At 43.3% G+C, this 25,506-nt stretch overlaps 1 protein-coding gene and 2 long non-coding RNA genes across 5 annotated transcripts in view; 2 read left to right on the top strand and 1 right to left on the bottom strand.

Moving 5' to 3' along the window:
* The window catches only part of PDZD2 (PDZ domain containing 2), a 358,704-nt gene that overhangs the window by 148,264 nt on the left and 184,934 nt on the right, over nucleotides 1–25,506 (top strand). The window lies entirely within an intron of this gene.
* Nucleotides 16,759–24,875, bottom strand: LOC140632698 (uncharacterized). Of its 2 annotated transcripts, none has more exons than XR_012030343.1 (5): nucleotides 23,449–24,875; nucleotides 18,706–18,763; nucleotides 18,050–18,135; nucleotides 17,537–17,614; nucleotides 16,759–16,998 (listed from the first exon to the last, which is right to left on the bottom strand). It is a non-coding gene; the product is annotated as an uncharacterized lncRNA (long non-coding RNA). The 2 variants fall into 2 exon arrangements; XR_012030342.1 differs by having other exon boundaries at nucleotides 17,537–17,619; nucleotides 23,449–24,871.
* LOC140632700 (uncharacterized) overlaps nucleotides 22,965–25,506 on the top strand; it is a 43,167-nt gene continuing 40,625 nt past the window's right edge. The window contains exon 1 of the long non-coding RNA XR_012030346.1: nucleotides 22,965–23,004. This is a non-coding gene — a long non-coding RNA (uncharacterized lncRNA). The remainder of the gene's footprint in view (nucleotides 23,005–25,506) is intronic.

The following is a 25,506-nucleotide window of genomic DNA, read 5'->3' as shown; positions in this document are numbered from 1 at the left end:
ATCTATTTTTGGAAAATTTCATCATTCCAAAAAGAGCCCCATATCCATTATCAGTCATTCGCCATCTCCCCCATCTCCTAGCCTCTGGCAATCACTAATGTACTTTCTATCTTTAGATTTGCCTATTCTGGATATTTTGGTATGTGGTCTTTTGTGACTGGCTTCTTTCATTTAGCATAATGCTTTCAATGGTCATCTGTTTTGGGATTCCCGGGTGGCTCAGTGATTAAGCGTTTGCCTTAGGCTCTGGGTGTGATCCTGGAGTCCCAGGATCGAGTCCCACATCAGGCCTGCTTCTCCCTCTGCCCATGCCTCTGCCTCTCTCTCTCTCTCATGAATAAATAAATAAAATCTTTTTTAAAAAGTATAAAAATATGTTCATCTATTTTGTAGTATATTTCAGAACTTCACTCCTTTATATTGCCAAATAGTATTGCCTAGTATGGCTATACTACATTTGTTTATCCATCAACTGATGGGCACTTGGGTCATTTCCACTTTATCACTATTGCAAATAATGCTGCTGCAAACACTGGTGTACAGTTTTGTGTAGATTTATGTATTCAATTCTCTTGCATGTATGCTTAGGAATAGAATTGATGGTCATATGGCAACTTCATGTGTAACTTTTTGAGGAACTGCCAAACTTTCCAAAAGGACTGTTTCATATTACTTTCCCACCAGCAGTGTGTGAAGGTTCTAATTTATCTTCAGTCTTACCAACATTGTTATTATCTGTCATTATTACACCCATTCTAGAGTGTGAAATGATATTTCATCATGGTTTTGATTTGCATTCCCTAATGACTAATGATGTTGAGCACTCTTTCATGCATTTTTGGCCATTTGTATCTTTGGGGAGATGTCTATTTAAATCTTTTGCCCATTTAAGAATTCTATCAGTTTCCTTTATTTGTTGTTATTGAATTTTAAGAGTTCGGTACATACTCTTGATATACAAGTGTATGATTTGCAAATATTTTTGCAGGCAGCTACAGATGTTAAACAATTGTCACTGATTGTTTTCAACAAATAACCTCGGAATAAGACTGTTCTGAAAAATGGAGATTTTCATAGAGTCACCAGATAGGTCAAATACTGACAGTTCCCTGGGGATGGAGATTTTACAGGTCTTCAAACTTTTTCTAATCCAGTGGCAGCTAAGCTACTTATTTCCACAGCTACCTTAGTTATTAGGCTGTTGATTTGCAAGGCCCTGTGGAGCAGGGAAGAAAGGGATGGGAATAGTAGAAGTTAAAATGCCACAAACCTCACTGTGCTTACTGAGATTCAGTGATTTTTCTTGAATAAATTCTTCTTAGGCTGCGTCAGGTTAATTCTCAGAGTTCTGAAAAAGTTTTTTTTAAATAAATTTTTTCCAGTGTTCTTGTCACTTTTATGGAGGAGTAGATTTTTTGGATATTTTTATTCTATCATTCCAAAAGTGTTTTCTCCAATAAGCTTTTCTTTTTTTGAAAGTATAACATACATAAAGAAAAAGGCACAAATCATAAATGTTCAACTAGTGAATGTTTATATTAACCATCACCTAAATGAAGCAAAAGAACTCTACTGGCACCTCAGAGCTCTCCCTCACACTCCTTACCAGTTATTAACCAACTCTTACTTAACCAAAGTAAAATGGTATTAATCATTGCAAGATAACATCCCTGTCTGGTACCATCAAGGTTTTTCCCAACAATCTGTTTTACTCTAATTGTTCAAATTTCCCCCCAAACCACCCCCTTAATACATTTAATCTAATGGCATTTTTCTTTATTTTACTTGTTACCTTTATCTTTAAATTTTTTCAACTTTTTAGTTTTTGTAATAATTAGCCTACTTGGGGACCTACTTATCTCTGTCAAATCCCTCCTGCCCTCCAAAATTCTTCTATGATTACACTGATTCTCCCATCACTAAACCAGGCCCTGGAGTGTTGGCTGTAATTCTTCTCTATCTCTTTTACCAAGACTTGCAGACACACTTGATCATCCACATAAACATAGAAGCTAGAATCTCTTCAGGATAAAGTTAGATGAATTTACATGGGACTTTTGCACGATGTCTAAATGTTCTGATTTGTACAGATAGAAGGGCAGTTTCTCAGAGGCTTTTGGAGAAGTATTATGCTTCTATTCAGATTTCTTTGCTTTTCCTGACCAGCTTCTTCAGCTTATGCAGAGCTATATAGTAGCACAGCTCAGACTCAATGTTTATATTCTGAAGTTACTCATTTTAAGGAATTTCCTGAGTGGGAAAGGAAGGGGCATGAAGGCCTTCCTTCAGGCAATTTCTGAGGTGTGGGCACCCAGTCCATTGCATCGTTTTTCATTATCATGGATCATTACCCAGTAGCAAAGGAGATGTACTGATGGAGGCTGAAACAAGATGTTGTGTGTCACAGCGATATGGACATTTAAGAGTAATTGCTTGGGAAGTGAAAAGGGGTCAAAGTAGTTGAACTTAACGGTCCAAGGAGTAACCAAAAGTTGGGAAAACCTGTAAACTGAAAATGTTGGGCAAAAATAAAAGACTTGAAATACCTAATAAAAGTGATTAAAAACCAATGTTGACTTTATAAGGAAATTTTCATCATAATAGAAGACAAGATTGCTTTAAAAGAGAAAGAAGTCAAATTTTACAAAATCCAAACTAAAATATATGTATATATATTATATATATATGATCTATATAAAAACTATATATATATGGTTTTATATTTCCTCTACAACCTTTTGCCATGAGGGATGAGTAAAATTTTAAAAAGCAAAACAGTATGGTGCTTCCTCAAAAAAATGAAACTAAGCAAATTTAATTCTAAAATTAGAATTACCATATGACCCAGAAATTTATTTTAAGGTAGCTACCCAAAAGAATTCAAAGCAGGGACTCAAATAGCTGTATGTACACCAGTGTTTATAGCAGCATTATTTACAATAGTGAGAAAATAGAAACAACCCAGATGTCCATAAATGAATGAATGGATAAATAAAATATGGTATATACATGCGATGGAACATTATTTGGCCTGAAAAAGTGTATTTGTTTGCTACAACTTCCAAGAACCACAGACTAGATGGCTTAAAGAAGAGAAACTAATTTTTTCATAATTCTGGAGGCAAGAAGCACCAGAAACTAAGCCATGTTTTGTTGCCAAGAGGAGAAAAGACCTGCAAAAGTCTCCCTCTACCCCTTGCCTCTTTCCCTAAGAATCCCTAGGTCTGGAGAGAATGTGTCCAATTGGAGTGACTGCCCGTTCAATTGTTAGCTAACCACTTATTTCCAGGTTTGAAGATATAGAATAGGATGTACTTATGCTCATCATTTTTAACCAATATACCTTTTGAGACAAGGAAAATAATAAAGAGCTTTTGCTTAAAAAGGGTTCCTGGAGTTTAAACACAGCTGCTTTCATGACAAAACATCAGCTTAAAGATGAAGTGGCAAAGTTTCTTGAATTTGTGGACACCCTCCAAAACTGTTTTTGGATCATACAACAGAAATAGAAGTTAGAGAAATGGCTCTAAGCTGGGACTTCATAGTGACATCTTCATGCACATCTTTCTGCTCCCTGGTATATTTTACAGTACTCACTCTTGGTGATTTTTTCATTTTGGTATTTCAAACCTAAAAGGTGGTGGGTGACCACAGCTTGTGTAGAAAAGAAAAAGTTCCTTGACTGGGAAATATATCTTTAAGAGATTTATTTCATTCTGTTACTAGTAGTTGTCCTAAGTAAGGAGTGATCAAAAAGAAAAAAAGAAGAAAAAACCCTGAAGTCTTCAGGAATATTTGCTTTTCAGAAATGTCTGCTGGCATTTCATCTTTGACAAGCCCAATCAGATGGACTCAATGCTCAGTTGCTTTTGAAGCAAAGAAAGAATACTCTGTGTGTTATGATTTAGAGCAAGACAGTTAATTCATGTCATTTTTATGCTTGCCTCCTTCCAGTGGACACAATCCAAAGATAATACAGCAGAATGGTGGTCACCGATGTGCGTCATTGATCCAGTCATTTCCATGAGAGACCATAGCAAGTTATTATCCCTCAAATGTCTTCTATACCTTTCTTCTCTGTACTGTTCTATTTAATCTTTTTTAAAGTTTATTTTTAGCCTGAGGACCCTGCCTCACTGACCAAGTGGTAAGAGTTCATCTAGGGACAGTTACAGAAACTAGCTCATCTTCTCCTTCACTGATTTCTAAAGCTGATGTTTAATGTTCCATCAATGGCAAAAACCAGAGCTTCAAGGTCTTGGGTTGAGTGGGCATCTCTAACTAGCACAGCATCTAACATATCACGAAAGCTCAGTAAATGTTTGTTGGATAAAATAAATGATTCCTCTTAAAATGGAAGTCTTGGGTTTGTGCATCTTCTGTTGCTGGTCTTGAGTCAGTCCCATTATTTCTGGCAGGAGCGTCAATCATTGAGAATGCAGTCTTAAACCCCAGTGGTTCCAGATTTGCAATTTCCATAATTGTCCACCTAAAAATAAATGGAAATATTATATGTTGTGTGCTTTTTAATTTGCTGTGTTTGCAAAAGGCGTTCTCTATTAGTGTTCCCAATTTACCAGTCTGACTTCTATGTTTTGAAATAGATTAACATGTATCCTTACAAAAAATAGTATGCTGATGGCATTTGGGTAAGCTTGTTTCAGTCTTTTCTCCATAAATGAGTAGTAATTTCATTATTTTTTCAAAAGCAAAAAAGCATGATTTTTGCACATTTCCACACTCAATCTAAATCCTCCTTTCTCTTAAAACCTCTTCTTTTTTGTCTTCTGATAAAGACGGAGGAATAGGCAAAAGCTTTTATGATCACCTCTGGAAATTCTATTTAGAGAAAGGTATCTAGTCTATTTAGGATTATTAAAATGATATATGTTAATTCAGCTTTGAAAGAAGAAATACATACTTGAATTAACTCCCAATAAATACTTATGTTTAATAATAGTAATAATAATCTATATTACAATAAGAATCTATATTGAGCTTTCAAAAAGAATTTATTCCCCTTAAAATTCAGACTATTATGTCTTTGGTGTGCATTCTTGATGCTGACCTAGCCCAAAACATTCATTTTGCAGATGAGTAGTTCAAGCCTACTAGGTTAAGTGACTCCCTCCAGGTCTTAGGGAATTTATGGTGCCAAGAGAAGCAGCCTGGCCTCCAGACTCTCAAGCTGTGGCTTTCTTCCCAGGGAATAGCAAACTCTTGCCTGCCAGCTAAGGATGAATTTTACATTTTTAAAAGGTCATAAAGAGAATGAGACAGACACCATATGTGGCCCACAAAGCCTAAAATACTTACTCTCTGGCCCTTTACGGAAAAGACTTGCCAATCTCTACTCTATACCATTTTGGAGATAAAATGTTCACAGCCTTACTCTAGGGCCGATGCCTGGAGAATTTGAGTTCAAAGTGAAGGTGATGGTGGAGTTGTTTGGGGTCGACTTAACTGAGCTAGTGCTGCATTTCCCGGAAGTCTTCCTTGCACAGTTCTGGGTTAGTGCGGGCCATGGGAGGCCTTAGGCACGAGAGGCCTTTGGCATGAGATTTGGAACGTATGTGTGCATGTGTGCACGCAGGTTAGTATGGAGTGCTGGGCACCATCTCTGATAATTCACCTTTTTGGAGTGGTACAGCAGCTGGACCTCTGCCTCCCAGCAACTCCAGGTTTCCTCTCCCAGGCCAGGGAAGAGAGGTGGTTCCACCAGCCCCTGGTCTCCTTGTCCAGCTCCCCTAATGCCTGGTCCAGAAGCATGTTCAGCTCTAATGCAGGTCAGTAAAATCATCCAAGTTGGAGGGTGAGGCGAGGAGGTAGGTTCTTGTCCCTTCTCTTGGGTCTAGCTCTTCCTTACATTTTTGTGGGCCCTGGCTCTCCCCACTTTCCTTGAGTATTTCCTTCTGGGTTGCTTGCCCTGCCGACTTTCAGGTCCTGCCCCAAACAGAGAAGCAACAGCCTTACAAGTTGATCTGACTCCCACAATTGTGTGAGGTCAAATCCCTATCAGACATCCCATGTTATGTATTGGTCCTGGTGGTTCTGCTTCTCTGATCGAACCCTGACTGATACCGTAGCTCAAAATAAAGTGAGTCATGAGTCAAGACTAAAGAAGATAGGAAGAAAGGCTTAAAAAAAAAGAGAGAATGAGGGAGAATATATATATACATATGGTGTCTGTTAATTCTGGAAACATGGATAAAATGTACAAAATTCTGTCAAGGACATCTTCAATCTGTAAAAAAGAAAACACTAAAAATAATATTTTGTATTTTCAGACTTTATGGACTGTGGGTATATTTTAGACTCTGGAAACCTGTGGAGCTGGAAATGCTATCCAGAGTGATTTGCATAAGCTTGTGGCCCCACCAGCACAGACAGTCTCAGGTGTCTGGAATCAGAGTCTAGAAGACTTTGATCATTAATCTCACTTTTCTACTTTGAAAGTCATCAAAATTCAAACAGGTAAACAGTCATGCAAATGAACAGGTGAGTTTTCTAAAGCTTATATGGAGACGTTGCTCTATGAAATTAAAGAGAACAAAGTCTAGGACAACAAGTTGTCTCTGTTTTCTTCACAGGTTCATGGTTTTTAGTGCTAGTTTTACAATGGTGGTTTTTCATTGATTTACTAGTCTGATGTTGATGCAAATTTGGCTATCCTATCTCCCTACCACCTTCATGCATCTAGCCCAGCCACCGTAATTCCAGATAATTTCAAGTCTGAGCATTCCCAGGAAATCAGGTCTATGAATGTAATCTGGACACCTTGCTTAGTTGAACTCCAAAACATTTGCTCCTGTGAGAGCCTCTTAGTCTCATAAACAAGCTTGAATGGGATAGAAGGGTGGGCACAGCCTCTGTCTCCCTCAGCCTTCTTCTTGGCTTCTCAGCACACTCCCCTCTCATCCTCCCAGATCATATGACCTAGGGAGTCCCAGCAGCTCTCACTAGGAAGAATTGGGGGCCCTAGCTCTGGAGGACAGGTGAATCTCTCATGCTTCTTATGCACTATTGTCAAAAGCAGAAAAACAGGAAAAAGTCATCATTTTTTGTGTTCCTTTGGTTTGCTTTCAATTCCTTACTGTCCCACGGAGGTCATCACTGAAGACTAGCTCTGTCTACTGAATCTTATTTATCATCACACTTCTCCTTGAGGAGGACTTCGGAGTTCAGAGTAAATAGTAAGATGAATGCTTGCTTTGCTGATCTATCACCATTGTATCCCTTAGTAATGACCAGAGAAGAAGGAGTTTGCACATACATTATAAGTAGTTGTGCAGACGGAAAATGTAGTAAAGCAAAAAAGATTTTAAGAATTCACTGGTGAAGTTATAAGTAATTGTAAAATCTTTGGTTGAACGTTGATTCTCAAACCATGAGTAGATTTAACACATAGAACTCAAATCTGCCTGAAAGGGCTATTGGAACCTGAGCTTTCAGGTGGCAGGGAGGAATATAATTTTTATTTTATTCTGTGAGGGTTTCTTTGATTGAAAGAAAAAGTTGAAAGTTTAATAAAATTGTCCTTAAAAATGTCATGCCTATTTATATCTTTCCTCCCCTAGCATGCATCCACGTTTTGATTTATTTTTTAAAGTTTGTGTTTGTTATCAAAATGAGAAAAAAATGAGAAACATTTTAAATAATAAAGGCAGTATATATTCAATTCAGTAAGGCATAAAGAAGAAAGTGAACATCACCTGTACCCCACCACCTAGAAGTAACCACTGCTAAGACTTGGTTATACTTCCTCACGAACTTACATGCAAGTTTGGTTGGACTACACATGTGTGTTTAAGAGCATGAATTTAATGAGACCTGATCCTATCACTTATAAAATATGTAACATCAGGCAATTTCTTAACCCCAACTAAACCAGAGTTCCCCTGGCTGTAAATTGGAGTAAAGAACGATACCTGACTCATCAGGTGATGGGAGATACAAGGAGGATATATGTGTAAGGGTTCATCACAGTGTCTGACACACAGCGAGCACTTGACAAATGTGAGCCATTATTAGTTTGCAGCTTTCTCTTGCCAGTTCAAAAAAAGCCATATAACTCAACAAGTCTTTTGGTAGCTTTGAAAAAAAATACCAGTTTTCCTCCCTTGCCTCCCTATCTTAGTGGGGATTTGCATATATTTGAACTCCTGTAGTTCAAGTAGATTGAACTAGATTCAATCTAGTAGATTCCTGAACCTACAATTAGAGCCATTGTTAATAATGATGTTTATGCGTATTGCAGTTCTGTGCCAGGACTGCACACACGTCTGCTCGTTTTATAGCTCACAGCACCTCGGCGAGGTAACTGTCGTTATCCCCAGCTGCAGGGGAGAGAATCCACGCTGGAAAAGAAGAGCCAAGATCCAAACCCATGTCTTCCCCTTCCCACAGGGTTGCTCGCCCCAACACAGCCCAGTCCCAAATCTCAGCACATTCTTCTGGAGGTACTGGGATAAGTCTGAAAGTGGCTTTTGGGCCAGAATTCAGCTGGTACCTAACAGAGCAAAAACTCTCTGCTCGGCAAGGGAGGCATCCTGGATCAGAAGTCAGGAAACCTGGTCGCTAGAAGTTCCATCCTTCTCAGGGTGTTTTCTTTCCCTACAGAGTGTTGTGTGTAGGTCTGTGTTCTCTTCCTCATGAGGAATGAAGTGATAGATGAGAATGACGATAATACTAATAATATAATGGGAGTTTTAAATAGCAGTGACATGCCTCTCAACCACCATGGCTGTTTTGAATTTGTGGCTCTGGTCATTCAACGTGGGTTCCCCTCCCCCCATCCTTGATACACTAACAAGTCTTTCTGGATCTCACTAATGTCCTTCCTTCCTTCCTAACCAGCCCACCCAGGGAGCAACCATGACTTATCAGATCTTGCCAGCTACCCTGGCTCCCCTCTCTGAGTCTTACCTACAATTTCTTACTTGGAATCTCAGTTACTCTCCATGAAAACTGAAAAGTAGTAGGAGTTAGTTCCTCTTCATGCCCTTTCCCCCCAAACATGCATTTATAAATGGGTTAAACTCTCCACTCCTCAGGGTGATTTAGTCACGCCCTTTGTCACTATTTGTAAATAACATGGTTTTTGTAAACAGCACGGTTGAAGGGGCCCCTGAGACCCAGAGAAGAATCCAGTCTTTTCCTTTATGAGAATATTGTACAGAGCTTTATCAGATCCTTTGCTTTTCCCAACTAGGACTTTCTCCAGCTGGGGTGAAGCAGTAATAGACCACATCAGAACCAGGGTTGGGATCCTGGTGTTCTTTTTCTGGAAGGATTTCCCAGAGTTGGAGAGCATGCGGCGATTGGGAAGAGGAATCTGATCCTTGAGGTCAGTTTAGAAGAATTGATTGGGGAACTACTTACTAGCCATTCAGTGTTTCCTTCATGTGGTTCACTGACTTGTAAAGAGGGAGATGTTTTGATACATCATCATAAGACCAAGCAAGTCAAGGTGAAGTACTCAATTGAATGGTAATTGCTTGGGAAGGAAAGAAGGGTCAAAGTGGTTGAACTTAATGATGCAAAGAGTAATCATGGGAAGAGAATTATAAACCAAGTGAGAAAGGTAGGGCAGAGAGTTGAGGGACTCCAAGTGAGCTATAAAGATGATTAAAAACCTACCCTTATGATGCCTGGGTGGCTCAGCTGTTTAGCATCTGCCTTTGGCTCGGGGTGCGATTCTGCAGTCACGGGACCAAGTCCCACATCAGGCTCCCTGCATGGAGCCTGCTTTTCCCTCTGCCTCTGCCTCTGCCTCTCTCTGGGTGTTTCTCATGAATAAATAAATAAAAATCTTAAAATAAAATAAAATCTAAATAAATAAATAAATAAATAAATAAATAAATAAAATAAAATAAAATCTTTAAAAAACCCTACCCTTATAAGAAGATATCCATCAGAGTGAGAAACAGCATAAAGAATATTTTCAAGGGTGCCAAGTTTTAACAATGTATTGTTTTCTGGATAATTGTTTACCTATTAATGAGTGTAGATATGATTTTTATAAAAACTGAGTAACATGGGGCACCTGGGTGGCTCAATAGTAAAGCATCTGCCTTTGCTCAGGTCATGATCTCAGGATCCTGGGATTGAGCCTCACATCAGGCTCCCTGCTCAGTAGGGAGCCTACTTCTCCCTCTCCCTCTGCACCTCTCCTCGCTCATATGCTCCCTTTCTTTTTCTCTCTCTCTCAAAAAATAAAATCTTAAAAAAAAGAAAAAAAAGACTGAGAAGGAAGTATAGGTCCACAGAGACTCCTCCTGGATAGGTGCCATCTTTTCCTGGCTAGATTCATAGGACAGCTTCCTCATTCTTCTCTCTCAAATAAATAAATCTTTAAAAAAAAAAAAAAAAAACTGAGTAACAGGGACGCCTGGGTGGCTCAGTGGTTGAGTGTCTGCCTTTGGCTTGGGGCGTGATCCTGGAGTCCTGGGATCGAGTCCCACGTCGGACTCCCTGCATGGAGCCTGCTTCTCCCTCTGCCTATGTCTCTGCCTTTTCTCTGTGTCTCTCATGAATAAATAAACAAAATATTTTTTTAATAAAAATAAATAAAAACTGAGTAACAAGTACAAACCAGAGTGGTCAAGATTTAACAAATTAAAAATCTCAGCAATATTTGAGACATACTTAAAAAGTATTCATTTTTCACCTAAAATTCTAATTTAACTGGGTCTCTTATATTTTATTTGGCAACACTGGTGCAAACCTGTTTGGAAGAAAGGGCACTGGCCCCTGGTAGGTGAAGGCCTCTGGGGAAGGGAAAGTCCCTGGGATACTATCCAGTTTTAATTCTCTAAGAGTTTAGGAAGGCCCTTCTGAGTGACATAGTGCTCACTATTATAAAGCCAGCTAAGGGCAGGCCGGGTAGCTCAGCGGTTTAGCGCCACCTTCGGCTCAGGGTGTGATCCTGGAGACCTGGGATCGAGTCCCACGTCGGGCTCCCTGCATGGAGCCTGCTTCTCCCTCTGCCTGTGTCTCTGCCTCTCTCTCTCTCTCTCTCTCTCTGTGTGTCTCTCATGAATAAATAAATAAAATCTTAAAAAAGAAAAAAAAAAGCCAGCTAACAGAGCTGAGGTATCAACTGGGCCTAGAGGTAGATTGGGTTAAATGCTTCTACATCCATCCTTGACATGTCCCACTTCTCAGGGGGAGGTCAAAGTGAAGACATCTGGGGGCTGGAAGAAGTTTCTTTGGTCCAGGGAACAGAGCATGGGGAAGAGGGAGAAGGACCTTGAGTATAAATATAGGCAAGGGAGGTAGAGACAAGGAGGTGAATCTGCAATACTCTGGCATTAAGTCCTTGAAGAGAAAACATGAAGAACCGTTAAGTCATATGTGGTTGACAGGAATACATATGACTGGGATTAAGTTTGGGTAGGATTCTTTACCAGGTTAGTTGGAGTTCATGCATGCTTCTTGCAGATGGTGAGACTTATTTTTTCACTTAAATAATGAGATGGATTTAGGATATTGGATGGGAGGGAGTCGCTGCTCCATATAGGTGAGGTCGCCCCTGGGAAACTTTCAAGATGGTGAAGGAGGGACCTGTGCGAAATCTTGCCTGCATGGAGTGGTGGGAGGAGCTGGGCCACAGGGGGAAAAAAAGGGCAGTGCAAGATATTTCGGAGGCTATCAAGACTAGAATCAAAATCTGTGTTTGATGAAGGGAAGTAGAATCTACTTAACCCTTGGAGCAACCAAATATCAAAGGGAATGGTAGTTGCTGGAAGAGATCTTTACAGACAGCAATAGCGGAGAAGCTGTGCAAGGGATGTCGGGGTGGGGTGGAGGTCTGGTGATGAGGAATCTAACAAAAGGAAGTCATTTTTGTACATAACGAATCCTGTCACTGGACATGCCCAACCAACCCTTTACTAGGGGCTTTATCGCTTGCAAGTACTGAAGCTCCAGAGATAGTAAATTCCAGTTTTTACCCTCAAAGGATTCACATTCTAGCAGAGGGAAAGAGCATGTAAACTGAGCAGTGCCTGAGTTTTATCCCAGATACAGGGGAAGTACAAGTCTGCAGAGATACTCCCAAGATAGGTGCCATCTTTTCTTGGCTGGATTCATAGGACAATGAATCTGGGGGTCCCCAGACCAATAGAGTTCCACAGCTTCCTCAACCCTGTCCCTACCTCCTCCCAGCTGGTCTTCTAGGATATTCTCTTCCCTGGAGCTGGCATGATCATTCTAGGATGGAAATCTGTTCAGGGCACTCCTACTGGAAGCCCTTCAAGAATGAAGCCCAAACCACCGCCTCACAAAGCCATACTTCTCTAGCCACTGCCCTGTTTGCTGCTCTCCTTATACCAGCCACAGGTTGACCAAACTTGCAGCCAGGCTGAACCGTTGTAGACCTCAGAATGTGGCATCTCTGTTTCAGCTCTGGACCTTTGTTCTTGCCATTTTCACTTCCTGGAATCTTTTCTTCACCTTGTTAATGTCTGCTTATCCTCAAGGCTCAACTTACAGTCACTTCTGGAAGGCTTCTATGGCCTTCCAGATCTAATTAGGTGCCCTTGGTGGGCATGTCACAACTCCCTGGACTTAGCGGTTATCCCACACTATACCGTAACTAACTGCCTGGTGCCCCTTCCTTGTCCCACTGTGGTCTCTGAGCTTACTGGGCCCATGGTCAATGCTGCTTATCAGTGTTTCCTCAGTACCTAGTATGGCCCTGGCTCAATAAATCATATTCTAAAATAAATCTACTTGCTAAATTGGGCTTTTTCAGGATGTAGAATGAGACCTGCCCAGGTTATCTTAAGCAACTGAGGTTTATCAGAAGGATCTCAGCAGCATGCAGGCAGCCATTTCAACAACTAGATGATTCCTCACAGCTCCTGAGGGGAGATGACTCATTAAGAAAGTCTTCACGGTAGGGAGGATTTTTGAGCTTAATGCTGAAAGATGAATGGGTGTTTGCCTAGAGACCCAGGTTGGGAAGAGGGTGTTTTAGCCTGACCTGAGCTGATTCTCAGGCTCTCTTATTAACTATAAGTAGCAATCAGGAAAGGTTGAGCACTCTATACTTCCTGTCTGACAACCTCATTGCCAGGTGGTAGGTTACCATGAAAGCAAGTCTTTGACTCCTACCATATGTAGAGTAGGCATTAGCAAGCACACACAGAAATAGTCCCACAGCATGTTTGGTGGCTTCTCTACTGCTTCTTCTGGTAGGTGCTCCAGTGATCCCCTTCCCAGAAGGTTCCCTCGGTGGAAAGAATCACCTGAATTTATTGTCAGGCACTGTGACAAAATCCTCACTTAACTGGGGGTCCCCAGACCAATAGAGTTCCACAGCTGAAGTATCACTCATAGGTATCAGGGAGCTGGCTCTCCCCAGATTCTTACAACTCAGCAAGGAAAGAGAAGCTATACGAACCTTTCTAACCAGTTTATCTTAAAAATTTCTCATTCCACAGATGAAAAAAAAAAAAAACCAAAAAACTTCTAACTCCCATTTTGATAACTACAGAACTTTCTGCTGCAGATTGCAGATTTAGGTAGTGATATTTCAGGCGTGGATGCTGATAAGTGTCCTTCAAACATTAGCCCATGGCCTCTAGAGAGTAGATTATTAAGGTTGTCATCATTTGATGTTATCAAAATATTTTAAAATACATTTCAGGCAATATGAAGAGTGGATGGACACTTTCTAGGCAAGGGGATAGACATCAACAAAGGTCATGGGTGAATTCACAGGTAACCTTTTTTAGTTGATGTGAGTTAGGCCCATGTAAATAGACCTTGAGGAACTTAAATGTCAGAGATTTCTTTCACATAGAATCTGTGTGGTTAAGATCCGTAGCAGTGGCTTGGCCTCTTTCTTCATCTGTTTGATGGGAATGATGATGGTGTCTGCCACATAGGTTTTAGGGTGGATAATTAAAAGAGAATACATAGACGAGCTTGGCATGATGCCTAGTATATAGTAAATGTCCAATAAATGGTAGCTGTGATTGTTTTTACTGTTACTATTATTAATATTAAGGTAATAATTGCTTTCCCATTCTCTAGCCCTACTCCTGGTTCATAGTAGGCATTCAGTGAGTAATTGCAGGGATGAATGCATTTGGAAGTCTCCTGATTTTTATTCTCTCATTCAACAAATATCTGTTGGGCACCCATACACACCAGGCACAGTGCTAGGCCCTGGAAATAAAATAGTAAACAAGGCCACAGGCCCTTACCCTAAAAGAGTTTATAGTCTAGAAGGGTAAGCAGTCAAGTGAATGGGCAGTGGGGATGCTATCAAAGCTTCGAGGTTCTAGGTAAGGGTTGGGAGGAATCCCTGAAGAGGGTGATGTCTAAGCTGAGTCTGGTGAAGGTGATTAAGGCAGGGAAGACACTCCCATTTTGGATGTGTGCAGGGGCCTGAGGCGACAAAGAACCTATCTTGTTCTCACAGTTGTGGGCAGGTAGTCTAGTACAGGGAATTAAACATCTCAGAGAGGTTTAAAGATGATGGGAGACTAAAGTTTTAAATTTTTTCATATACAACTACACAAAAATCATTTATATATTCTGACTGCAAAAGGTGGAATGCAAGCAAATGTTGCCACCAAGTCTGGAGAACAGGAGATGGAAGGACTTGTTTCCTCTCTCCTCACTTCCCTTCCCATCCCTGCTCTTCCCTTCCTCTCTCTCTCCTTCTCCCTCACCCTCTCTCGTTTCTGGTTTCTGTTAATGTGATATATGCTCTATCCAGGAAGGTAGGCTTTTATTCATGGATTTCTAGTTCTTGTAACCGATATTACTAAACCTGCTGAATGAAGTCTGCCAGTAATGACTGTATGTCCTTTTTGTTTCCACCATCTTTTCCGATCCATGGACTTGATGAGAGTTCATTTGATTGGACTCCAGGTTATGTGTGGTTGTTGCAGGGGCGAGTGGTAGACAAGGGATGAGAGATTGAACAAATCCTCCCATCGTCTTCTGGCTCTTTGGCTGTATTATTCTTTGGAGTAGGGATTAAAAAGAGATAAGTGGGCATTTGCAAGGTAATAGCAAGTCAATCGGGAAGCCACCAATAAGGAAGAGCTGGTCTTTGTCTAAGTTCTTCAGCTCTCCTAGGACCAACTTTAACAGCACTTTCATTGGGCACAGGCCTCTGGTAATAGACTGGATTTCTTTCAGAATTCCTTTCCCTGAGCATGGATATTGGAAAGTTCTGGTTCTATGTTAATTAACTCCCACCCAATCCCTGCCATGGCTAGACCACACCCTCAAGTCAATTATTTACTAGTAAAATGTCTTAGGATTCATACATTCACTTACCCATTTATAAATAGGTTTACTCAACAAAGATTTACTGAATACCTACCATCAGCACAATACTGTAAAAAAGAAAGAGGAATGGAAAGATATCTTTAATAAATTTTTAATAGCATATAGGACGGTTCTTAATTTCACCACTATTGCTGTTGACATTTTGGACTGGATAATCCTTTGTTGCAGGGGCCGATCTGTATACTTTGTAAAATGTTTAGCAGCGTCACTGGCCTCTACCCACTAGGTGCCAGAAGCACCCCTCCCCAGTTATGACTATTGGTAATATTTCCAGACATTGCCAAATGTCCCTCGGGGGCAAAATAGCTGGTGGTTGAAAATCACTGGCTTACAATATTAGGCATCATCCTCAACACTTCATATACATTTTTTTATTTAATCTCTCCTCCCCAATAAGCCCATAAGGAATATGGTTTCAATAAAGTGTAAGAAAAGTTAAATTATTTACTCAGAGTCCCATGAGTAATAATTATGGCATTTGGACTTTAAATCTAGATCTTTCTACAGACTACATCCCCAGACTTCCATATAACTGTCCTACCCCCAAAAGAATTTAAAATCTAGTTAGAGAGATGTGATGTGAGCTAGGTAATTTACAGTTGTGTTCACTGCAGAATAAGTGATGTGAACTCAGAAGAGAGAGGCAACAGTGGGCTACGGTGGGGTGGGGGTGGTGGTGGTGGTCAGGGAACACATCCTGTAAGATTAGAATGCTCTTTGAATATTTGTGGGTAAACAGTTTGATTGGAATAGTGATTTTGTGCTGAGAAGTGGTAGGAGGTAAGACTTGGACAGGTAGCATTGGGTAGCACTTAAGAGCATAGCACTGGTTCCAGGTGGAATTTGTTTGAATTCTGGCTCCTGTACACACTAGTTATGTGACCATGAACTAATGAAGTAATCTTTTAGCCCAGTTTCATTGCCTGTAAAATGGGTTGATAAGGACAATATATGTTCTTAAGATTGTAATAAGGATTTAATGAGTTAATATGCAAGGGGTCTAGAACAAAACCCAGCATCCAGTAAGTGCTCAATAGATGTTGGCTACTTAGTGCTTCGATTCTGTTGGACTTCAAATAGTTTAGAATCTATATTGTAAATAGTGGGGGCTTTTGAATCAAAGTTTATAGGTACCACAGTTCCCCTCCCTGTATTTATAGCAAAATTACAAATTGGTTATCTTTGGGTTGGAAACCACCTCTGGTTCCATCAACCAGAGTACCAGTGTCAAATTGTTCAACGCCCCCGTGGGGGCTTTGGCCTTGAGGCCTCAGAGACATCTTCCTAACAGAGATTTAAAGGGGGAAAGAGGCAGCCTGGGCATCTGTTCAGACATTCATTCACTCTTCTGTACATTCAATCAACATTACTGAATACCTTTTTTATTCTGGGCATCATGTTTCTATTAACTACATCTGGAACACCAATAAGTCACCACTCTGCCCATGTGTCAGCTGCAAGTTTATTGGATAGAATTGTCATTGTTTAGTTTTAAGACAATTCAAAGTTATTTCTGTGGCTTGGGTTAAAATCTTGAGGTTTCTTCTCATGCTTCACTTGGTGCCACTGCTGGGGTTTGTATTTATGGAGATCTGATGGCCCTGGATGTGGTTGGGGATCTTCTCCTGGGAATTTCCTCTTTCTTCCTCTCTCTAGCTTTTTATAGCTACATAAGGTTTAGATCTGTTAGCAAACACATGGATAATTATGCCCCTCTCTGTTTATAGACTCAGGATAAATTGTCCTAATGGGAAAATATCTGTCCTTTGTAGTAATTTGGATCAAGGCGTTTAATTTTGTGTGTGTGGTTCGTTTGCCTTTCTAAAAATCATTTTGATGTTTGTTTCACTCATGAATCATCTATTGTTGATATACAACAGCACTTAATAAACCCCATTAAAAATCTTTTCTCAATCTAAAAGTAGTTGACATTGGAAAAATGTGTAACCCATCCATATGCTTTCTCACAGATGTCGAATTAAAGAAAACAGTTGGATTTTAAGACTCAGGGGACCTCTGATAAGAGACCCATAGAAATAATCCACTAGAGTCTGCCCACCAGCATGCTGGAAAAACTCAATTGAGCTCGGTTTGTTTCAAAGCATCACTGTCATAAGGCATTTGTATTCATTCATTCAACAGTCGTGGAAGACCTACTATATGCAAGGTTAGATTACAGATGAATAGCTGAGTGTTTCTAAGTAATAAAATAGAGGTAAACCTTGATTGGATTCTTCAGCTTTGTGAGAGACAGCAATGTATGCCTCTGATCAGAAGGCAAAGTCAGTCCTTTCCTCTGCTACACTGGAAAAAAAAAATCATTGTACTCCTCAGGTGATGAGGTGATGTAAACCTGTAGAAGTCTTGGTTTTTAAGCAATTTGGGCCAATAAGCATAAATGCTTCTTTTTGCAATGTTTCATCCCTCCCAAGAGATAAAAATACTTGACGAGAGGCAGTGGTATAATAATTAAGCACACCTTTTTTTTTAAAAGATTTTTATCTGTTCATGAGAGACAAAGAAAGAAGCAGAGACATAGGTAGAAGGAGAAGCAGGCTCCCCAGAGGGGGAGTCCCCGACATGGGACTCAATCCCAGGACCCCTAGATCACGACCTGAGCCAAGGGCAGACGCTTAGCCGCTGAGCCACCCACGGGCCCCCAAGCACACCCTTTTGAGTCAAACTAAATGAGTTTGAATTGGGACCTCCAACATTTATTAGCTTTGTTACTAACCCTGTGGTGACTCAGTTTCCCTTTTTTGCGACTCAGTTTCCTTGTGTTAGAATAAGGCTAATAACTATTCCCACTTCACAGGGCTCCTGAAAAAAGAGAGAGAGAGAGAGAGAGATAATCTACATAAAGTGCCCAACATAATTATAGTTAGAGCTTACTAATTCATAGCTGTTATTATCATTAACATCATCATCAACTAATATTTGTGTGCCCACTCAACAAAAAGCAACGTTGCCTATAGAGAGAAACAATATAGAGGAGTGAACCTATGAAATATAGTTATCATCTACTCAGTATCTAAAATTGGACATGTTTTTGGAAATACCCATTCCAATAAACAAAGGTCCAATGGGATGTGGGCCTAGGTTTGTGGGGAGGATTACGTTCTTGCGGTGCCTTGCTTGTGAGCATGGAGCTCAGGATCTTTGCTCCCACATTTAAAGGAGTAAAGACAACCACTTTAGCCCTAGAAGGGAACGAAAGGAAGGAGTCCGCTTAGCCCGGCTTCTGCCGAGAAGCCCAAGACTATCACTCAAGAGGGAGTCTGAGAGGTGGAGATTGTACAGTGATGGCAGTGTCCGATCAGCTACCATTAGCATCAAGCAAGCCTTCTTCATGTCTGACCCAAATTTTAATGTTGCATTTGTGTCTCTTACCTCTTCTGTCTCCTGTGAAGATGAAGAACAGCTGGTCGGTATCCTCTTTATAATAACCCTTCAAATGGGAGACACTGTTAAGTTTGCCTTTAAGCAGTTTTTACTCTAGACTAAACAATTGCAAATCCTTTAACCTTCCCTCAAAGGTTCTATTTTCTGTCTCTTTAATCATTTTGGTTCTCCCTTGGAACCTTTCCAGTGTCTCCCCATCGCCCTTAAAATAAGGGGCCTCACACTGGACATACCACCCTAATAAGAGTCTATCTGCTGCCAGATTCTTTATTATGGGGGAGGAAGAAGTAGGGAGAGGCACTTCCCTTTCATGTCAACCTCCCGCCAACGTGAACTCGCCCCAGTGTTGTGTTGCCTATTCCTTATCAGTACAATACGCAGATTCATATTGAATGCATGGTCGGCTGTGATCCTCACATCTTTGTTTTTCTCGAATCTAGATATCAAGCCCCATTTGTGCCTGTCATTTTGATCATCACCCCTCAGGACACTACTTTGTAATGAGCCTTCCTGCTGAACTCTAAACTCTTTTTAATGAACCATTTCCTTCATGTGTGGAAGCCACTTTGGATTCTCTTAACATATCAGCGGTTTCTGCTCAAATTAATATTGCTTATAGACTCCGGGCGTACACACATAGCAATTGTAAGTATTACTTAAGCCAGACCTAGGGTAAAATTGGAGGCCGCTTTTTAAGCACCCCTTTGTTTACTGAACCATTGATCTGTTTTCCAGTCAGCAGTGAAACGGGTGAGGGAAAAGACCAAGCACGTCGTATCTTTCTAGCCTGCTGATGAGAATGTCATATGCATTCCAAAGCTTTCCTGAAATTAAGTTATTATACAGATGTGCTCAATTTTAATTCCTGGCATATACACACCCTAAAGTGGTCTTAGACAACGATGTCGGTGGGGGAGGGGAGAATTATTTATTGGTAGTCGACTTAAAATCTTGGATTTGCTTTAAATAACATGGGTTTGCACATCATAAATTACATGCCAGATTGATGGGAGTCGAGAAAGTTAGAAGTAAAGCATTAAGAAACTATCCGTGGGGGGAATCCCTGGGTGGCTCAGCGTTTGAGCGTCTGCCTTCGGCCCAGGGTGTGATCCTGGAGTCCCGGGATCGAATTCCACATCAGGCTCCCTGTGTGGAGCCTGCTTCTCCCTCTGCCTATGTCTCAGCCTCTCTCTCTCTGTCTCTCATGAATAAATAAATAAAATCCTTTAAAAAAAAAAAAAAGAAAGAAAGAAACTATCCATGGGGAAAGCAATCAGAAGAAAGGATGACTTCTGAAATTATTAGAAAATCAATTTGAACCTAATTCCCGTACAACTTACCAGATACTGAGATGCCACATAGACGTATGCTAAGGAATCTACAGGCACTATCACCCCAAAGCAAATAGAGGGCATAGGGAGGGGGGTGAGGAGCCAACAGTTTCCGAAGCCTTCTAATATCTGTAGTCCAGACACTCTAAGAGTTTTTATATACTTGGCTTTTCCTAAAATCCTAAGTCTAACTGGCTCCGACCCAGGAATCGCAGTATTTTGAGGCCCGGCTTGCAGAGTCTGTTCTCACGGGACACCTGTAGCGTTCTGCGAAACTCCGCATATCATTTGCTGGTTGCAATTACCCACACCTCCTGGAGAAACACGCTTTCTCCTGGGGCTTCGTTGCCTTCCAGCACTTCCAAAGGAGGAACACCACCGCCTGGCATTCCCGCCTGTCTCGGGGTTTGCTGTGGTGCCAGCCTGAATGAAGCAACTGGGGGTAATTCCGGGACTGGTGATTATGAGGTTTAGCTACCAGGGTGCTCTGTGGGCCGCTTGTGAGCGAAGGCAGATTTCCAGCCTTGACATAGGTTGGCCCGTCCCGGGCTCTACTTTTACCCTTTCCAGTAACAGGAATGGTACTGAGAACTGAAGCCCTCTTTGGCCTCTTCCTCTATAATGAATTGCTTCGAATCCCGCTGGGTCTATCCCTCGCGAAGCTAATTTACTTGCAGGGGTTGCTGGATTTCTAGGAAGAGAACCACAGCTTAGAGGCACGGGTTTGAGGCAAGATTCTGGTGTGAACCCCAAGGAGTGGGATGAGTGTGTGTGTGTGTCTGTCTCCAGTCCCCGCAGGCACAGGGCTTCCTTCTGCTCCTCTCAACCACAGGTGGTCTCCCTACCTCTAGCTCCCTCCGGGACCTCCAACCTGGATCCCTGTGGAAGCCAGGTGAAAATGTGTTGTGAGCATAAGTTCCTTAATGGCTTGAGGTTTGGCAACGGGCGAGTGCTCTTACTTTTCAACAAGTGGGAAGAGTGGAAAAGTGGAATAAAATACAATTGGAAGCTTAGAAAAATAATCTCTTGGTGCAATGAAATGCAGGGTGACTCCCCTGGTCTCCGAGAGGGGCCCTCCCTCCGCTTTCAGAAAAGCAAACACTCTTTTCCTGTCTTATTTGTATTCCCATTAATTTCAGACAGGAAGCCCTGGTGGGGGTGATGTAAACAGTTGGGCCTCGCGGGTCGGGGCTTCCTCATCAGTTTGCAGCTGGAGGGGCGGCTGGTGGACCGGGCCGCAGGTTTGGGGCGGGGGGCGCGGGAGCCCCAGGAGGTATAGAGGAAATGCTTGGGCTGTGCAGTCACCCGCGATTGCAATTCAGCGGTGGTGGATCTGGTTCCTGCAGCCGAGAGCCTGTGGCTGGAGGTTTCTGAAAAGTTTCTTGACATCCTGCCCGGCGTGATGGTTGCGATTCTGGTGCGGGGCTCGGGCTCCCCCGCCCCCCCCCTCCGCCGCCCCCTGTAAGAGCCCACGCTGCTGCCGGTTATGAAACGCAGCGGTTATGAAATGAACTGGTGTCGGGGAGGTGGAGCTTCGGGCGGCGGCTGCGGGGAGAACTTTTGACCGGGCTGGAGGGTGTCCGGGGAGGGCGGCCGGGGCTCCAGGCCCGCCCCCCACCCCGCCCCGGGCCACGACCCGCGCGCTCGGGGTCAGCAGAGCGGCCCCCTCCAGGAGCCAGCGGGGAAGGGGTCCTGGGAGGCTGTGCGCTTTGCACGGGGGTGCGGGGACCCCACTGCGGACCGCGGGCCGCGCGCTGCAGGGAGGGGGGCGGCGCCCCGGGCGCGGAGCCCGAGCCCGAGCCCAGCGCCCCCTCCCGCCCCTCCGCCCCGGCCGCCGCGGCAGGTGGGACGGCGGCTCCCGGGCTGCGCAGGATTCCTCCGCCGGCTGCTGCCCCCCCACCCCGACCCCGGAGCGCCCCCCGAGGCGACTGCACCACCGGAGGTAGGAATCCCGCCGTGCAAACGGAAACCTCGGACGCGCCCCCCCGCCCCCCGGCCCCGTCCCCGGGTTGGGGTGCGGATGGAGGCGGGGGCCAGCACCGTGGACCTGCAGCCCGGCCCCGCCACCTAGCCCGGCTCGTGGGGCGCTCGCGTGCCTTGTGGGTGACGTGGGGCTTGGCGCGCTGGGAGAGGGTTTTTGCCTTAGGAGGAGCGAGCGCTTGGAACTGGTGTGTGGGTTACCGACGGAAGGAGGCGCCCCGAGTGGGGGGGGGGGCGAGGGACAAGTCTGGAGGGGCCCCAGAGCCTGCTCCTTGCAGCCGCCGGGGGTCCCTGGGGCGCGGGGGGCGCGTGTGCGGGGCGCGTGTGCGGGGCCCTCCGGCAGCCCGGCCGCCTGTCCCGCTGCCCGCATCCCGCGCCCGTCCTCTGCCGGGTGGACAGGGGAGCCCGGGGTAGAGCAAAGATGCGCCTGGACCAACCTGGAGCCCTCGGGAGGTTCCATCTCCTTGGGGACACACCTTTGCAGCAAACTACTCAACAGCCTGCTTGGACAACCCCCCCTTCCTCGCCCCCTCCGCCCCCACTGATCCGCAGAATATGTGGATGTACTGTCCGCAGATCTAAGGTCTTAAAGATCAAAGATGTTTGGAAAGAGAATGACCTTATCTATCATGTTGTCACCTCCCCCCCCCCCCGCCCCCAGTTGACAGTCTGTAAATACTAGGGGTGGAATTAAGTCCCTCTGGTCTCCTGAGATGTGGGTAAGGAGGAGATGGCCACAGCTGTCACCCTGGGAACCGTTTCTGGGAGAAAAGCTTCTGTGGATGTCACCAGGAAACACGTTTCATAAAAATAGGTCAGGCTGAGTTTGCTGTGGTGAGGGGCATGACATAAAGCGTAAGTAATGACATCACAAAAGGCAGGGCATGAGCGTCTTCAAAGGCACATGAAATGTAGTACTTTCAAACTTTGCTCGCCCGGAGGGTTTGGCTCTTGCAGATGAATTGGGGGAAAAAAGGTATACGGGGATCTTTCCACCTCCGGTGTTAACCTGACCCTATACACTCACTAACCTACGGATTGAGATAGTAGCAATAGGATCTACCCACGGTTCATCGTTTTCAGGATCTCTAGCCAGATCCATCCCCCCCCCCCCCCCCCCCCCCCCGGGGGTGCCGCAGTAGGACTCACAGGGAGGTGGGCTTTGGGAGAGGAGGCCTGTGTCAGGTGCTAAAAAGAGAGAAAGGAGTTCTCGGAGGGGGCCACACACAGAAGAAACAAACAGGAGGTACCAGGGAAAGGGGGGAAAAGCAGGTGGACTGAGGATTTCAGGCCCTGGCGCTCCTCTGGCCTTGAGCTCTGGGAGCCTGTGGGTCTGAGGGAGGACTACCCTGCCTAATCTAGCAGGAAAGGAAGACCTCGGAAAGAGCAACACAGTTTCCAGAAACCGCCTTCTGCTTACCTTCTTGCTTCTATAAATTGCCTGACACCGCACTTGGCCTGTACAGCTCCCTTTAATCCTCCCTTCCTGCTAATCTCTGTAAATCCAGGCAGGTCACAATTAGGAATTGTTTCCTTTGAAGGGAAAGAGTGACCCCATTCTGGCCCGTTTCCTGGGACGTTAAGTTCTCCTCTCAGCTGCTCTGCCTAGAGCTCGGCCCTGTGTTCTTCATCAACTCTTGTTTCCCAGAGGTTTCACCAAGTTCCTTTGCCTGCCTTCTAGAAGTAGGTTCTCATTTTGGAATCTGCTTGGGTTCTCATTCTGGAATCTGATTATTACCCGAGTTTTCCTTTCTTCCTTATCATAACAGTACGTGTATATAATTTTCAAAGCCTTCCCCTTCTCCCTCTGAATTTGCTGCTTTTGAGGCCTGCCACCCACCCATCATCCTGGAATCCCCTTTCTTCATCCTACTAGGCACTGATTTTGCCTCTTTCCCATGTGACATTCTCCTGTGTTCTAGACCAACATCTTCCTCGGTCTTTGTTTCTGTTCTCTTTCTGGTAAAACATGACTTCTAGAAGTTTCTGAGAAAGAGTATGTGGGAAATTAGTTTACAATCTTCCAAGTTTGATGTTTGATGGGGTGTGAAGGTTGGAAATGCTTTTCCCTTAGAATTTGGATTGCATTGCTCTTCCAGGTTCAATATTGTCACTGAAATGTCTGTCATTCTAATTCCCGATGTTTTGAATATAATTATTTCCCTCTACCTGAAAGTTTTTACAAATTTCTCCTTGTTCTTTGTAATGTCCTTTCTCTCTGTAATGAAATTTCATTATATATCTTGCTATGAGATTTTTTTTTCATCCATTTTACTTGGCTTTCAATACACCTTCTCAATCTGGAAACTCATGTTCTTTGGTTCTGAACAGTTTTCTGGAATTAAAAAATCATTTCTCTCCTCTTTTGGAACATCGATTTAGTTGGAAGGGGATCTTCATGGATTGAATTTCTAATTATTTTCTCTCTTCTTAAAAAAAAATTCTACTTCCTGGGAAATTTCCTCCTTTTATCTTCCAACCGTATACTGAATTTTTATGGCTGCCATCAAATTTCTAATTTCCAAGAGCTCTTTAAAAATCTCTGAAATATTCTTTTTATAACCTCCTGTTCTCGTTTCACGGATGAAAAGCTTTCCAACTCTCTGCAGATCTCAATGACAGCTTCTTTGAAGTGTTCCTCTATTCCCTGCAGTTTTTTTTTTTCCCTCAGATTTCCTCTTAGTTTTTGTTTTTGTTTTTAAATCTGGAGCTTGTTAAAAACTTTAATGTCTAATGATCCTGGACTGATCACTCAAAAGCTAACTGGAAGGTCTGGATGCGTCGATGGGGCTTATTCCCAGTAATAAGTAGTTCCTTCTTACTAAGAAATACACCTAGAACAGTGTTCCGGAATCTGGAACAACGCCTGGCACACAGTAAACTTTGCCTTCCTATTTACCAAGCAACTGAATGACGTAGGATCTTGCTAGGGCCCAGGTGTAGCAAGTATTAGAAGCTCCCCAGGTGATTGGAGTGTGCGCCTGAGCACCTGTCCTGTGACAGGGCTGTCTTGCTAAGCAGTTTGATTGGAGGGCCTCCACCTTCTGTAGAAGGTCTTTCCTCTCTGAGACTGACCAGGTGAAGAGAAATCCCCGTCACCGAGGGGACTTGGTTGCCTGTGGCATTCTGTGAGCCAGATTCAGGTAGGAGACCAGGAGTCTAACATCTGGCATGGAGACTTTCTCTTGTTCCCTTGTTTTTAGGGTGGCACCTCTTCCCTCAGCTGGCTTTGGTGTCTGAGGCCAGAGTTGCTCTGATTTAGCAGAACAAACCCGTCATGGGATGTAGGCAGTCCCGTGGGAGGTAGGGCAAAGAGAGGAGGTTATGGGGGTCTGACAGCTTCTGGCACAGGCTCTTAGCCAGCCCTCCTGCCTTTGGGACCCCTGTCCGGTGGCCCCAGTTCCAGAGACTCTCTGTCTCTGGACTCTGTCTCTCAGACTCAGCTTTCTCTCATCTGCCAAGTCAGTTAACCACTGGA

This window comes from Canis lupus, chromosome 4 (assembly GCF_048164855.1).
Source record: "Canis lupus baileyi chromosome 4, mCanLup2.hap1, whole genome shotgun sequence".
Taxonomy (NCBI): Eukaryota; Metazoa; Chordata; class Mammalia; order Carnivora; family Canidae; genus Canis; species Canis lupus.
Note: the sequence above shows the minus strand (reverse complement) of the source record. Positions and strands in the feature narration are given on the sequence as shown.